This window comes from Papio anubis, chromosome 13, assembly GCF_008728515.1.
Source record: "Papio anubis isolate 15944 chromosome 13, Panubis1.0, whole genome shotgun sequence".
NCBI lineage: Eukaryota > Metazoa > Chordata > Mammalia > Primates > Cercopithecidae > Papio > Papio anubis.
In genome coordinates, this window is record NC_044988.1 from 24,168,865 (window position 1) to 24,186,844 (window position 17,980).

A 17,980-nucleotide genomic window follows, 5' to 3' on the forward strand; every position below is an offset into this window, starting at 1 on the left:
AATCATACGGTTTCTAGGCTTCATTCTGTTAATGTAATGTGTCACATTTATTGATTTTCATGTGTTGAACTATCCTTGCATCCCTGGGTTAACTCCTACTTGATTATGATGTGTTATCTTTTAGATGTGCTGTTTAATTCAGTTGGCTAATATTTTTGTTGAGAATTTATGAATCTGTGTTCATCAGGGATATTGTCATGTAGTTCTCTTTTTTCGTTGTTGTATCCTTGTCTGGTTTTGACATCAGGTAATGCTGATCTGGTAGAATGCATTAGAAAAAATTTCCTCCTCTTCAATTTTTTGAAATAGTTTAAAAAGAATTGGTCTTACCTCTTCTTTATAATTTGATAGAATTTAACAGTAAAGTCATTTAATCCTAGGCTTTTCTTTTTAGGAAGATTGTTTATTGCTGATTCAGTCTCATCATGTGTCACTTATTTGTGCTCATTTTCTGTGTCTTCCTGGTTCAGTCTTCATAGATTGAATCCAGGAATTTTTCCATTTTCTGTATGTTTTCCAACTTGTTATCATATAGTGGTTCGTAACAGTCTCTTATGATCCTTTGTATTTCTGTGGTATCAGTTGTAATGTCTCCTTATTTGTTTCTAATTGTATTTGTTTGGGTCTTCTTTCTCTTCTTTTGGTTAGTATAGCTAGTGGTTTATCAAATTTGTTTATCTCTTCATAAAACCAATTTTTGGGGTTTTTTATTTTTCTGTTATTTATTTAGTTTCTGTTTTGTTCAGTTCTGCTCTAATCTTTATTATTTCTTTCCTAATTTTGGGTTAAGTTTGTTCCTGCTTTTCTAGTTATTTAAGCAGCTTCATTAGGTTATTTGAAATCTTTCTACTTTTTGATGTAGACTTTTATGGTGATAAACTTCTCTCTTAGCACTGTTTTTGCTATGTTCCATAGGTTTTGATATGTTGTGTGTCAATTTTTATTTGTTTCAAGAATGTTTGAAGTTTTTTTCTTAACTTCTTTATTGATCCAATGGTTGTTCAGAGGCCTATTGTTTAATTTCCATGTATTTGCACAGTTTCCAAAGTTCTCTGGTTATTGATTTCCAGCTTTATTTTATTGAGATCTGAAAAAGTACTTGATATAATTTTGATTTTTAAAATTTGCTGAGACTTGTTTCATGTTCTAACATATGATTTGTCCTGGAGAATGTTTTATGTGCTGATGAGAAGAACATATATTCTGCAGTTGTGTGACGAAATATTCTGTAAATGTCTGTTAGGTCCATTTAGTCTATAGTACATTCCAAGTACCATGTTTCATGGTCAATTTTTGTCTAGATGATGTGTCCCATGCTGAAAGTGGGGTGTTGAAATTCTCAACTATTATTGTATTTAAGTATCTTTCTCTTTAACTCTCATAATATTTGCTGTATATATTTAAGTGCTCCAGTATTGGGTACAGATATATTTACAATGTTAAATCTTCTTGCTGAATTGATCCCTTTATCTTGTATGTAATAATCTTCATCTATTTTTATTTTTGACTAAAAGACTATTTCTTTCTGGTAAGAGTGTAGTTACTTCTGCATGTTTTTGGTTTTCCTTTGTGTGGAATATTTTTTCCATCCCTTTTCTTTCAGTCTATGTATGTCTTTACAGGTTTAAATGAATTTTTTGTAGATGGCATATAGATGTGTCTTGGTGTTTTGTGTGTTTTATTTATATATGTTTTTATCCATTCAGCAAGTCCATATCTTGTAATTGAGGAATTTAAAACATGTACATTTAAGGTTGTTATTGATAGGTGAGGACTTGTTCCTATCACTTTGTTCATTGTTTTCTGATCATTTTGTATATTCTGTTTCCTTTTGTCTCTTTCATTGTTTACCCTATGATTTGTTGGGCTTTTTTCTGTGATAACATTTGACTCCTTTCTTCTTCTCATTTGTATATCTGCTCTAAAACTTAGTTATATACTTTCTTTGTTATGTTGATGATAAATATTATCCTTTCATTTTCAAATGTAGAACTCACTTAGGCATTTCTTGTAGGGTCAGTCTAGTGGTGAGGCATTCCCTTAGGGTTTGCTTGTCTGGAAAAGATTTTATTTGTCCTTCATTTTTGAAGGACAGCTTTGTTGGGTGTAGTATTCTTGGTCATTGGGGTTTGGGGTTTTTAATACTTTGAATATATCATTCCATTCTCTTCTGGCCTGTAAGATTTATGCAAGAAGTTCACTGTTATTCTGATGAGAATTCCCTTACATGTGACTTGATATTTTTTCTTGCCGTTTTTAGAATCTATTCCTGTCTCTTTTTGAGAGTTTGACAATAATGTGCCTCAGAGGAGATCTTTTTGAGTTGAATCTATTTGGTTATCTTTGAATATTCTGTACCTGAATGTCTATATATCCTATAAGACTTGGAAAGTTTTCATTTAGTTTTTGTTAAATAGTTTTAAAATGTCCTTGGCTATCTCTTCCCCTTCTAGAAATTCCAAAATTCAAATATCTGATCACTTTATTGTGTCCCATATGTGACATAGGCTTTCATTCTTTTTATTATTTATTTATGGGTTTTACTGGGTTATTTCAAATGACCTGTCTTCAAGTTCAGAAATTCTTCCTTCTGCTTGATCTGGTCTATTGTTGTGGCTCTTGATTGTATTTCTTATTTCAAACATTGGACTCTTCAGTTCCAGGATGCCTATTTATTTCTTTTTAATATTTATATTTTTGTTGAATTTCTCATTGAGAATATATATATATATATATATATATTTTTTTTTTTTTTTTTCTGATCACTCTGTATTGTTTACCTGCTATATCTCTTTGAGTTGTTTATCTGTTCTATCTCTTTGAGTTTCTTTAGTATCATTATTTTGAATTCTTTCTCAGGTATTTTGTGTGTGTGTGTGTGTGTGTGTGTAAATTGTTGGTATCTGTTACTAGAGAATTATTGTATTCCTATTGAAGTGTAATATTTCCTTGCTTTATCATGCTTCTTTGTCTCATTGATATCTGTGTATCTGATCTAACAGTCACCTCTTCCAATTTTATTGATTGACTTTCATAGGAAAAGACTTTTCAAAATAGAAATATCTATACTGGTTGAGTAAAGTGGTTGAGTAAAGTGTTTTGGCTCTGATTCTGGTGAATGCAGTAGTGTAGTCTCTGATTTCTTCGGCTACAATCAGTGTTATTGGTGCCTGTGAGTTTCTCAGTGGCTTAGGCTACAGCTGTAAGTGGATGCTGTGGTGAGCCTTTACTGGGGATGGAGACACCAGGTGAGCCAGTCCTCAGTCACCAGTGGTGGCAACAGCTGAATAGGCAGGCTGGTTCTTGGAACCTCAGGCAGTATACATGGGTGTTGGTGGTAGTGAGTCCAGGCAGACCGGTCCTCAGGCTTCCAGGCAGTTTGCTTAAGTAATGGTAGTAGCAGTGGTGGGCTGGGCAAGTGGGTAGGTCCCTGGGTCCTTGGGTAGTGCGTGGGGGGTTGGCAGTGGGCAGAATGGGCCTTTCCTCAGGATCCTTACGGTGTACATGGGTGCTAGCAATGGCAGTGTATCAGTCTGTTCTTACGCTGCTAATAAAGACACACCCAAGACTGGGTAATTTATAAAGCAAAGAGGTTTAATTGACTCACAATTCCACATGGCTGGGAGGTCTCACAATCATGGTGGAAGGTGAAGGAGAAGCAAAGTCACGTCTTACACGGTGACAGGCAAAAATAGCATGTGTAGGGGAACTTCCCTTTATAAAACCATCAGATCTTGTGAGACTTACTCACTATCAGGAGAAGAACATGGGAAAGACTCTTCCCCATGATTCAATTACCTCCCATCTGGATCCCTCCCATGCCATGTGAGAATTATGGGAACTACAATTCAAGATGAGATTTGGGTGAGGACACAGCCAAACCATATCAAGTGGGCAGGTGGATCAGTCCCCAGGCCCCAGAATGATGTGTGTTAGCACTGGTAGTGGTGATGATGGCAGAGGGCATCGTGGGTCTTTCTTCAGGCCTCAGAACCAGTCTTTAGGTCCTCTGAAGGCATATGCAGTTGCATAGTATTCTTGCCACTAAAGGGGATAGTTGCCGTCAGTGGCAGTGGCAGCCATCTCTCAGGCTCTGAGGAGTGCACACTTCTGATCTCTTTGTCCTGGGTCAGCCTCCCTAGTGCGCCTCACCACACATTCACTGGGGTGTAGGACACTGTGTTGGCTAAAATGCTGGAAACCCTGTCTCACTGCCTGGTCTAACCAGCATTGTGCTGCTATAGCCCTCTAGGTGAATGTGGAGGGATGTCAGTGGTTCTCCAGGGATGTGGGGATGAATGGGACTGTTGGGCCCAAGGGAAGAAATGCAGTCTAGTGGGAGCTGAGTTCTCCAACTGATGCCATGGTGCCAACTTCTTGGGACTCAGTGGGTGAGGGTGGCCCAGGATGAGTTCCCTCTTTGGAGTAATGCCATTGTGTGGACTCCAGATGAATTTCAGTGTTCTCTTTTAGACGCTCTTTTCAATGGATGTGTGGTTATGTACTGCATGAGTTGTTCTTTGTGGAGGAGATGAGTGCCAGGCACCTTTATTCAGCCATATTGAAGCCCCCTCCCATCCATTAATACTATGCACAGTAAATCTGAATTATCTTTCTAATGCTTTATTTCAAATACATACTATAAATATATTATACAAAATAATCATTTTATATTTCCACAGTGTGTGTATATATATGTGTATGTATGTGTGTGTGTATGTATATACACATATATATAATACATAGTTCTTATCCATTGTTGACAATTTTAGTTCTTTTATATTCTTTAAATTTTTCCCCAATATTTTTCATTCCTAGGGCTTATGTGTCCTAGGTTAGACTGCATACCTTTTGAAGCAACAGAACATGCTTTTACATTTTACTTTTACATTTTATAATACAGTATTTTTTCATTTTGTAATATAGTTCTTCTTATACACTTAGAAGGAATTTTTTAAACATTACCACTAGATGGCAGAAAAGATTAAAAGTTGGACGAAACCAAAGGCAAAAATTTTCATGAGTGATCATTTAAAATAAATATTTATTTTTATCTTTTACTATAAATTGACAATTTATAATTATAGAAATTTATGGAGTACAAAGCAACATTATAATTTATGAATACAATGTGGTATAATTAAATTAAGCTAATTTATATATCCATTACCTCAAACACTTAATATTATTTTGTGGTGAGAACATATGCAATTTGAATTGTGAAATGTGCACTTCTGTATTATTAACTATATTTCTCATTCTATGTGATAAAGCTCAAAAGAATTCTTTATCTTTTCTGAGATTTTGTACCATTTGACCACCATCTTCCCATTCCTCCCACTTCCTGGTCTCTGTAACCACCATTCTGCACTCTGTCTCTATGAGTTAAATTGTCTTGGACTCCACATGTAAGTTAGAACATGTGGTATTTGTCTTTGTTTCTGGCTTATCACTTAGCATAGCGTTCTCCAATTTTGTCTATGTTGCTACACATGAAAAAATACCCTTCTTTTTTAAGGTTGAATAGTACTTGATTGTTTATAGGTACCACATTTTCTTTATCCACCCACCTGTGCCTGGTCACTGAGGTCAATTCAAAAACTTGGCTATTGTGAACAGTGCTGTAATGAACATAGTAGTGCAGACATCTCTTTAACAGACTTCAATTTTGGGGGGTGCATACCCAGAAGTGAAATTTTCAGATGATATGGTAATTCTTGTTTTTGAGGAACCTCCACCAGTTTTTTACAATACTTTTACTAATTTAAATTTCCCTCAACAGTGTACGAGAGTTGAAATTGTACATTTAAAATCATTGTCAATTATACTGCCAAATACTATAGCTAATGCATATCAAAAAATATGCTGACATACTTGGGAAATCTATGGAAATACTGAAGCCAACAGATTAAAAATTACAACCTAGTAACGCTATGCCTGTTTGTATCACAGTCGTGTCTTTTACAGATCCCTAGAGACAAACTTACAAGCTTTGTGCATGATATGAGAATCATGTTGAAAAGATTATAGTTCATTTCTGTTCTTTCTGTCAGAAAATATGTTCTGCAAAAAGTACAATAGATAAATTTATTTAGTATTCTAACATTCTTTATTCCAACACTTTCCTCATTTTTCTAGAATAATTGGCTAATATCAAATAGTATTAAGATAGTACATCATCATTCTATAGTAAATATATTTACTAGCAGAGTTTTTTTATTTAAAATAATTTCACAGTTCTTAATCTTTGTGCCACTATTTTATTGGAGAAAGGTTATACTATTTACTGTCAAATATGAGTAGTTATGATAGGATATTTTAGTTATTAAGGCTTTGCACTCTGAATAACACCATTTATCCCCTTTAATCAAAACTCAAAGGATCCTTTTAACACCCACATAGATATATTCACCTCCTACCACAGAAGTAGGATAGTCTGGTGAAGAACCCAGTGAATCAGAAATTCCTCCTCTCAGGTCTGTTTTGATGTCATTTTTCACTAAACAGCCCTTATGATGACTTACCCATTACTTAACTGAAGTGGGTAATGCTGTCCTTAGCTTACGGTGGCAGCAGAAGCCATGGGCATATATTAGATCAGACGCTATTTAGTTTTGCTTTTATTTTTTGCAGATGGAAAATTCTTAAATGTTTTAAATGAAGACCGAAGAGAACCAATAAAGGAAGATTTAAAGTACAAAGGAGCAATAATATGCCCCACCAATGTCTGTTCCTGCTAAATTCATCAAAACAAGTCACAGAGAAACAATGGGCAAAATGTATCCGCTTTTTTAAAATCTTCACTTAATACACGGTTTTACTGCGCTGTTCTTTTATATAGGAAGTCAAATTTGTAGCTTTTAAATATAAATGAGATTTTTATTTTGTCACCTCAAAAATTTTTACAAAAGTCACTGAAAGTATAAATAAATATTTTTTCATACATTTAAAATAATTTTAGAAAAACTATCACATATGACTAGGACGTACATTTACTATGAATCACAGCTTATATGTACAGCAAATGTACAATCCTTTTATTTTGTCTTTGGTTAATCTGGTCTTTCTCCCTAGTTTTCATACACTAGAAAAAAAAATAACTTTGTGTCTTACCTTATTTAAGATCTGATGATGACAATCCTTCTTGGAATAATGGCAGTCTCCCAGTTAGCCAGCTGCAGACTTTGGCCTCCAATATCAAGGATTCCCCAAGTGAATAAGAGATGTTAACAAGCAAACAGTAGAGTCAGAAGACACTGGGCCAGAGATATCTACAGTGATATCCGTCCCCCTGTACACACTTCTGAGCCAGGGAAGGAAGAGGTGGAAGAGAAATTGAAAACTAAGCCTTGTTTTTCTAAACAAATTGAGAAATAATAAAAGGTAAATTATCGGAGCTGACCTGGTGGCTCACACCTGTAACTCCAGCTATTCAGGAGGCTGAGGTGGGAAGATCACTTGAACCCAGGAGTTTGAGACCAGCCTGGGCAACATAGTGAGTCCCCATCTCTTCAAAAAAAAAATTAAAAATTAGTTGGGCATGGTGGCGCATGCCTGTAGTTCCCAATACTCAGGAGGCTCAGGTGGAAGGACTGCTTGAGCCCAGGAGTTAGAGGCTGCAGTGAATTATGATTATGCCACTGCCCTCCAGCCTGGGTGGCAGAGCAAGACCCAATCTTAAATATGTAAATAAATAAATAAATAAATAGTAGATTATCAGATCAGACTAAGAGTCATACCAGATGGCAATAAAAGTTAATGTCTCTCCTCCTTGAGTATGAGTATTCATTCTGGAGAATAGATTATTTTTAAGCAAAAAAAGAAACTGTATTCAAGGCCATCTTCATGGATGTACAATCTGCACACACACACTCACAGGGTCTTGTGCTCAGAACAGCCCCACATTTCATTTAATAATCCACCCTCATCTTCTTGAAATTAGTAATTTTTGATAGGGGCCCCCATATTTTTATTTTGCATTGTCCTCACAAGTTATGTAGCCATGCTTGACTATATTTTCTTGCTTTTTTCAAATTATGATGTGAGTTCAACTTTTTATCCCACCACACACAAGCCAAAACCTTGTATTCTTTCTCCCTCCCTTTCTTCTTTCTCTCTTTTTCTCTTGAGAATTAACATACAATTAAGTTTTCTCTGACTATGTAGACAGATACTGTGTGTGCTTCTTTGATACTTTTCTTCTATAGTAATACATTTAGAAAGACTAATCTAAAAGAAAGGTACATAGATGATAGATAAAACAGGATAAAGATAGTTAAAGAATAAAGTTGAGGCATTTGAAATCAACAGCTGGTTTGCATTCTGCCAACATGGAGTTTCCAACGGTCACAATCTCCATGAAAATGAAACGACAATAATCGTTTCCAGTTAGACCCAAGAGACTAAAGTGTATTTCCATTAGTCTGGCCAAAACCAGTCTGCTCTCCAGATGGGTTGTTTGGTTGATGACTCAGCTTGGGGCTAAACCTGAATTTTTTTATAGACTTCATAGTTGGGGCCTAAAAACAAAAGAAGTAAAATTATTAATATGCAGATATATTAATGACATTTTCATTTCCTTTCTTTTCTCTCATATCTAATTTTTTGCATTCTACTCTGCTATTTTTCACAAACATATTCTTTACTCCTGCATTGGAGCCATTTGTAGTTCCATATTTGCAGAAAAGAACAGCCTATAAATAAACTTTCTACTACTTAAAAGACTAACACTATTAACTTTAATCTGCAGTGAGACAAGAATATAATGAATATAACCCATAACTTAGCTTACTACATGTGAAAAATCTCATTACATTTTTCTTTGCAATAGCTGGAAATGATCTAATGTTTCAAATAATATAGGATATTTCATAATGTATTATCTTGTTAAAGGAAAGTTTCTTGGTTGGAAATGCATTACAAGCTTCTTACAGTAGCAGCAGCTACTATGTATTAGTATTTACAGAGTGCTTTCTGTGTGCTAGATATGGACTATCTCATTTAGTTTTGATCGTGACCTTCAATATCCTTATTTTACAGATGAGCAAACTAAGTTACATAACTTGGCCAAGTTTCACTGCCAGTGAGGGGTCGGGCTGGGATTTGAATCACATAGCCTAATTCTGAATTAGGGTTGTGAAGACACTGAACTCTGAGTCAATCTTCAGGGTCAAAAAGTAAGTAATGATAATAATTGTATGAAGGCACGTTGTTTACACATCAAAGCCAAAGAAAGGATTTAGCAGGCAGGTCACTTGACTATTGAGTCAACCTCCCACATCTTTACCATTGAAGTTAAGAGAAAAGGATCATTTCCACATGACTGCATTTTGGGTTTCCAGTTACTAAAAGCCCTTTCTCTTCCTGTATTTCTGGCAGAGCCTGTAGCTGGTACACAAACTCCAGTCCAAAAGTTCCTTCTCAGATCATTCTGTCTTCTGTACAGCAGTTGGTAGTAGTAGTAGCAGTATTTCACTGATGAGAAACTATCACTTAAAAGAAGCAATTACTATCTTTGAGGTCACTTAACCAATAAGTGGTGGAGGCTTGATTCAAACTCAGATCTCTCTGGCTCCCAAGTCACTATCCACTCTGCTCCCATACTATAATGAATCCTTAGCAAACACATACAAATGTTTTTTTCCCTCTTATTGGCTAGCAATGTTTCATGGCTTTTGCAAAGGAAAATAATCATGATTCATCTCAGTCTTCATTTACTGAGTATAATTTTCAGCACAATGTAGCTAATACATTAAGCATGGCTTGTCAGCATCCCCCCGCCCCCCCGCTGGAAATATTGCTCAAGGCGGTTATTTCTTGGGTTAAAATATTAAGAATACGAGAACCTTGGCTTTCTTTTTTAAATTAACGATGATCTATGAATTTTCATAGCCAGTCTATGGAAGATATTTCAAAGGAAGTACAAGGAATGTGATTAAATAGATTATTGTCCTTTATACAGGGATAATAGTGTTTCCTCTAAATGGTTGCAACGATCTCTCTGCTCTTCTCCAAATCATCTAGGACCTCACTACTCACCCTTTGAGAGGTGGAATCTAATTACTGTTGCTTTGAAACTGAGCCTGTAACTTGCTTGTAACCAAAAGAATGTGACAGGAGTCATTTGTGATTTGTGAGACTAGGTGGTAGAAGATAGTGTAGCATCTGCCTCGGTAGCTGGAACACTTGTATTGAAGCCCTGGGCTGCTGCCTCAGTGGACTGACTTCCCTGAGACTACCATGCAGGGAGGATGCTGAATCTAGTCTCCTTCGACAAGCCCTGAGATTATTATATAAAGAAAGAGATGCCTGGCCAGCCCTGAGCTGCTCCATCTTCCATTTTTCCAGCTCCAGCCACCATTTGACTGCAATTGCAAGTGATTCCTTTAGCCAGAACCACCTGTCAGGAAGAGAAAGATTTGCATATATTTCCCTGCAGCGGTCTTGGTGACAGCAGAGTGGTGGTCTCCTGATTAGGATGTTTGAGCAATGAGAAAGTGGCTGTACGTTTGTTTCCCTCTGCTTCTTGTACTTCGTAACTCCTAAATTTCTTGCCTAGTTCTCAACCTGGGCTTCCAATCCTACACCCACTATGAGTTCTTTACTCTAACACTCTTATATGCTTCTATAAGTTCCTCTTTCATAAGTTCGCTCATCAGTTTCTGTTGCTTGCAACCAAGGACTCAACTGCTACTCCTCACATTTCAGCTTTTAGAGGCCTATTGCTTCATATCAACATACTCACATAATCACCTGGTTTTGTTTCCGAGTAAAAGGATTAGTTTAAGGAGCCACTTAGTCATCACTTTTAGAACTGTATAAAATTTTTGGCTAAGTACCTAAATTATTTTCTCAAATTATCAGATATCCTATAAGAAAGCATTTTGAATGTTTTTTTAAAAGTATTCATGTTTCTATAAATCGAAAGGCAATACAGGTTGCGATTAGATGTCACTAGATTAAAAAAAACAAAAGACAAATTTCATTCAACAAATAGAGGGTGAAACAGCTTTGCTTAGCTAACATTCATTCCCAGAGCTCTTTGTGTGTTACAATGAATACATAAATAACAATACAACTTTCAGTTTACAGAAAGCCTAATCTTTGGTTTGTGAATGTGGAAGAATGAAGGAACGTAGACCAAATAGCCAATGTAGGTAACACATATAGTATTGAAGGAGTTGAAGAAATAGTAGTGTTAGATTAATTATTCTTTAAACCCAGTGTTCAAGAGAATGTAAAAGGGACATTCCAGAGGACCAAAAGAAAACTGTGTCCATGATTCTCCCATGGTGCTCTCCTGATCTTTCTAGTCCTATTTAGCTCTCAATCTGTCTCACATCAATCTGGATCTTGTCTATGCTCAGACCTTCAATAGAGTTTAGCAATGATGTTCATTCAGCTCATCTTATGATTAGCAAAAAAACAAAATGCTGAAAACAAATGCTCCCTGTCAGTTGGGGCTATGTTGAAATGGTAGAACCACTCCATCTCTAAGGGATCTTATAGAAGCATACTAGTCCTTGATGTAAAGCAACTTTCCTGCTGCAGTTGTGGCCCTGGTGGCTTCTCTAGAATGGATCTTTCCTCCAACGTGTTGGACTAGCCAAGAAAAGAGAGCTAGAGAGACCATATGACAATGCAGTGCTCTATTCTTGTATACTTGGTATTTGAGTATAATTCTTAATGTCCACCAAATGCCTTAGCAGTAAAAAATAAGCACTTTGAACTAACATGTAATAGTACAAGCTATCATTTTTGGTCATCATTTTACTAAGTGCTAGCTATTGTACCAGACAATAGCAATACAATAAAAGGCAAAAAAAGAAGAAAGGAAAGAAATAGTCTATGCAAAGAAACTGTTTGCATTCTAGAAGAGGTGACAAATATTAACTAAATAATCACTTAAACATAAAATTACAACTCTGGCATTTAATGTAATACAGAGATATGTAGTATTAAAAGGGTCAGTGAGATATTTGAGCTGATATTTGTAGGATTAGCAAAGTTAACAAGAATGAAATGAGAAAAATACAGTGTTTAGGCTGGGGAAGTCCAAAGCCCCTGAGGCAGGCAGGAAGACAGAGTAAGGCTTGTAGAAGGCCAGTGCAGGGGAATACAGAAAGTGCTGGAAAGTATGCTGCCCAAAGAAGATGGAAAGCTGGGTGGAAGCCATGCCATACTGGCACTAAGCTGAGTGACTAATGAGATTGGCATTTTGTGGAACCACAAACAAAAGCTTCTCAGTATTCTAAGGTGCCACCCAAGGGGTTGCATGGGGCAGCCACATTAACATCTGCCATCTGGGCAGAGCAAAGTGCATGAGACGAAACATAGACATTAGTCACTCAGCTTAGTGCCATTATTGAACTGGCAAGGCTCACACCTTCCCCTGGTAAGGCTCTGTCATCTTTAATCCATTCAAAGTGGATTAAAGAAGTTTCAACATGTGGTATCTGGGAAAGATGGTTGCCCTGAATTAAAGAAAAGATAGGAAAGGGAAAGGAGAGAAAGAGAGAGAAAAGCATAGCCTATGGTGAGGTAGGGAAGGCGAGTAGCTCAGGGAGGCCAGAGAAAGACCCACCCATTTTAGCAACACTGAATCAAAAGTTTAGGCCCTTGCTTGTCAGTTGTGAAGGGATCTTTTCCAGGGGTCCTATCAGCTCTCAAGGTTCCCGCTTTGGGGAGGAAAAAGCTCCCCATGTCCCATGATCCTGTACACACCTAATCCTTTCACCTATAGCCACCAGCAAATAGTGCAAGGCAGATTAATCCACAGAGAATAGTGGTTAACATTCCATAGGGTCAAATCCATTTTTAACAAAGAGGGACTTTACTGAGAGGGGCCTCTAAGTCCCTACATTTTAGGAAGGACTCTAACCTTCCTATGCTGGGCCTCAAACCCAAGTTCAGTCAAGCGTCCTTGCCTTTTATTCATGGCTGTAATCCCAGCACTTTGGGAGGCCAAGACAGGTGGATTGCCTGAGGTCAGGAGTTCCACCAGCCTGACAAACCTAGAGAAGCCGTGTCTCTACTAAAAAATACAAAAATTAGCTTGGTGTGGTAGCACATGCCTGTAATCCCAGCTACTCGGGAGGCTGAAGCATGAGAATCGCTTGAACCCGGGAGGCAGAGGTTGCACAGCCTGGACGACAAGAGTGAAACTCTGTCTCAAAATATATGTAAATAAATAAATAAATAAATAAATAAATAATTTTTAAAAGGGGGGGGAACTTTAACCTTCTTTGTCTTAGGATAGACTCTCCTAAGTTGGGCCTCTAACTGAATCCCATCCTTTACTGGGGCAAAATGTACCCGACCACTTGCTCAAAGTTGATGCTGCAATCTGTTTCCTTTGGGTCGGGGGTCTTCTCAGTATACTCCCTTCATGGTCACCAGGAAGATGTTACCAGAAAAGGGTCCTGATCCAGACCCCAAGAGAGGGTTCTTGGATCTCACACAAGAAAGAATTCCGGGCCAGTCCACTGAGGAGAGCGAAAGCAAGTTCATCAAGAAAGTAAAGAAATAAAGAATGGCTACTCCATAAGCAGAGTAGCCTTTTCTCCTAAATCTTGACAATAAATATATTTATTTCTAATATTTGACAGTTACAACTCTCATGTGTTTTTTTCTTTAAACCTAACCATTTAAGGGGAATATGATATCCCCAAAAAAAGTGGAAAATATACAAATGCCCTTCATGTCCTTGTTTATTAGATTTGCCAAAAAAAAATTCACTGTATCTATAAGCAAAAGACAATATTTCTATTTTTACTTTTTGGGTAAAAAAGTATTTATTTATATATAGTTCCTAGGTTTTTATATATTCGAAAACATGATTACAATTTTGTTTAAGAGATTTCTCACTGTTTGTACAGAGTTTCCACTACTCCATGCCATAACCAACTTATTTTGTGATAGTATCTTGTAACAAGACCTGCCATCTGAAGCAGGTTCTCATTTAGTTTCATTTCTTCCTCATGCCTATGGTCTTTCTTCTCACAATTTTCTTCCTGTAACTTTAGTGAAATGGATCCATAGTCAGAAAGCCTGTGTTCCAATTTGTGTTTATTCATTCACCTACTGTATGAACTTGGACAAGTCCAGTGAAATCTGGAAACTTTGGGGTCTTCATTTGTAAAAAGCAGATAACACCTCCCTCCCAGGTTTATTTGAACACTGAATAATATTTTTGTAAAAACGCGTCTATTTATAGCTTTTAGCTCTTAATTCTCAATACAAAAGATAATTAATTCTTTCAGAAATATGAAATGCCACTAGCCAATCAGGGTTTTGCTATTTTGTAGCCTTTCCTGATTCCGTTACTCTCTCTTGATTTACCAAAGCACTTCATATGTGCCTATATATTATCCTTATTACATTATACCATCATCTTTTGCATAGTTTTTTTCTCCTTGGCTATATTATGAGCTTTACAATTAGAGAACTATTTTTAATAGACTTTATTTTTATAGAGCAGTTTTAGGTTTACAGAAAAATTGCCCAGAAATTAGAGTCTCCACACACCCTTTCTATCTCTCCCTTATATTTCCCTTGACACATTATTATTAACCAATATCCATAGTTTATATAAGATTCACTCTTTGTATTGTACAGTTCTACAGGTTCTTAGAAATGTGTAACTGTCATGTATCTACCATTATAGCATCATACAGAATAGCTTCATTGCCCTAAAACTGTTTTGTGCTCCTCCTATTTATCCCACCCTTCTTCAACCTAACCCCTGGAAATCATTGATCTTGTTACTGTCTCCATAGTTTTGTCTTTTTCAGTATTTTCAGTATTTATATAGTTGGAATCATGTAGTATGTAGACTTTCAAACTGGCCTCTTTCACTCAGCAGTATGTGTTTAAGATTCTTCCGTGTGTTCTGCTGAATGGCTCATTTCCTTTTATTATTGAATAGTATTCTACTGTTTGAATGTACCCAGTTTGTTCATTCACTCACCTTTTGAAAGACATCTTGGTTGCTTCTAAGTTTTGGAAATGACGAGTAACCCTGCTATAATCATTTGTGTGCAGGTTTCTTGCTTGTGGACATAAATTTTCAACTTGTTTGCATAAATACCTAGGAGTATGATTGCTGGATGATGTAAGACTATGTTTAGCTTTGTAAAAAAAAAAAAAAAAAAAAAAAGCCAAATTGTCTTCCAAAGTGGCTGTACCATTTTGCATTCACACCAGGAATGAAGAAGAGTTTCTGTTGCTTGATGTGGAATGGATTTTAGTCATTCTAATAGCAGTGTAGTGGTGTCTCATTGTTTTAATTTGCAATTCTCTAATGGTATATGACATTGAACATATTTTCATATGCTTATTTACCATCTTTATATCTTCTTTAGTGAGTTACCTGTTCACATCTATTGCTTATTTTTTAAATTTTTTAACTTTTTTTTTTAACTGTTCAGTCTTTAGAGGTTTTTTTATGTTTTTGTATATCAGTTCTCTATCAGATATTTGTCTTGCAAAAATTTTCTCCAAGTCTGTAGTTTACCTTTTTAATTTCATAATAGTGTATTTGCAAAGAAGTTTTTAATCTTAGTGAAATTCACCTTACCATTTTTTTCCCATGGATTATGGAAAGCTATATATTTTTATTGTCCAAAATTTTGCTTTTTACTGCTACTTACTGAGGTGGCTCTACTATTCATTTGTGTATCCACTTACCTATCACCATGTCTAGAATTTATTCAGGAGCCTTCCAAGTAGTTTTGATAAAGTAAGTAAGTTTAGCACTTTCGGAAGGTATATCAGACAGGGTCCTAGAAGGAAATGGCTAGTATAACAAGCTGGACATTTCAGGAGTGTTTTAATTAAGGGAGTACCGAGGTGTACTTCCTTAGAGGTGTGGGCAAGTTAAGAGAACCCACATGCAATATTGCAGTATCTACGGACCAGCAGCAGCAGGAATCTCAAGTCCAAAGGGCAAGGAGAGGAAATAGTTGAGAGCTAGAACCTCAGACAAGGTGACACCTGATGAAAGTTGTGATTGTAGAAGAACACAAATGTTAATCAGTCTTTAGACTCAGGGAGGGAGCAGGAGTACCTCCGCCTCATTTCCCATCTCCTGCCAGGTTCTTCAGTAAGCTGAATTCAGCCAGAAATCAGAAGGCAAGAGAACCTGCATGATAAAGCCTTCAGAAGTCACATTTCAGAGCAGAACAGAAAAGAGCAAATGATGGGCAGGGAGGGAAAGAAGGACACAGAGAGAGTAAACAGCTCAGGCGGTTTCTTTAAAATTAATTGGAAGTAGGAAGAGGTGGGGATGCAATCTTAAAAAAGTAGCTCTCTTACTGACTGGCAAAACTTTTGGCAGGGTGCGGTGGCTAACGCCTGTAATCCCAGCACTTTGGGAGGATGAGGCGGACAGATCACCTAAGGTCAGGAGTTCAAAACCAGCCTGATCAACATGGTGAAACCCCGTTTCTACTAAAAATACAAAAATTAGCCAGGCGTGGTGGCATTTGCCTGTAATCCCAGCTACCCTGGAGCTAAGGCAAGAGAATCACTTGAGCCTGGGAGGCGGAGGTTGTAGTGAACTGAGATTGCACCATTGCACTCCAGCCTGGGCAACAAGAGCAAGACTCCATCTCATAAATAAATAAATAAATAAATAAATAAATAAATAAATAAATAAAACAAAACACCTGTCCCCAATTATTAGAATAGTGCTGACAAAAGTATCTTGATAACTTCATCCTGCCTTGATATAACAGCTCCAGGTTCCCTCCGATTTACCACATAGGTACTTCTTCCAAATCAAGCATAAAAAGGCAATATGATATATAATAGAATCCAGGGCCAAAAGAGGTAGCACATCTGTCAACCCATTTGCCAGTATGCTGTGCACCAAGTAATCGTGACTGTAACACATGATACGCAGGACAGGTGTGTGTAGCAGAAAGTTAAGGTCAATGATCAAGACAAGCTACAAGCAGGTGAAGGAGGGTTAACTCTGATTGCATCTCAGGGTGATCAGAATATCCCATGGCCAACCCAAGGCTTTTTTTTTTTTTTTTTTTTTTTTTTGGAGACGGAATCTTCTCTGTTGCCCAGAGTGGAGTTCAGTGACTCGATCTCAGCTCACTGGAAGCGCCGCCTCCCGCAACCCAAGTCTTTTGAGGATGAATAAGTTGTTACCACCTTTATCCAGCTCTACCTGGTAAGAAAATGCTCACGGGAAAGTAACTCTTCCTATTGTCTTTTTAAAAAAGAGCTCGTACCATAGCTGATGCTCTCCTTGAAATAAACAGCGTAACTAAATTGATATCTATAATCTATTCTTAGAGAATGAGAAATTGCAAGGTCTTATATTTTCATTAAACATAAATATCAAAAATTAAAGAAAGACCAACACAAATATGTCCAATTGTTTTTGACGACAGTGCAAAAGCAGATTAACAAAGGATACCCTTTTCAACCAACAACAAATGGTACAGGTGCAATTGGACATTTATAACGACGCCAACCAAAAAAGAACCAGACCTAAGTCTCTCCCTTTATACAAAAATCAACTCAAAATGGATCACAAATTTACATGTAAAATGTAAAACCATAAATTTTTTAGCAAAAACATGAATTATTAAAGCCAAGGGTTAAAGAACTTGTAGACATGACATCAAAAGTACAACTATAAAAGGAAAAGAAATAATAAATTGGATCTCATTAAAATTAAAAATTTTTACACTGTAAAAGAACCTGCTAAGAGGATGAAAAGAAAAGCTATAGACTACCACAGAATATTTGCAAACCATGTATCTGATGGACTAATATCCAGAATGTATAAAGAATTTTCAAAATTCGACAATAAATTTTTTAAAAAGTGCTGGGCACAGTGGCTCATGCTTGTAATCCCAGCACTTTGGGAGGCCGGGGCGGGTGGATCTCCTGAGGTCAGGAGTTAAGGCCAGCCTGACCAACATGGCGAAACTCCATCTCTACTAAAAATACAAAAAACTGG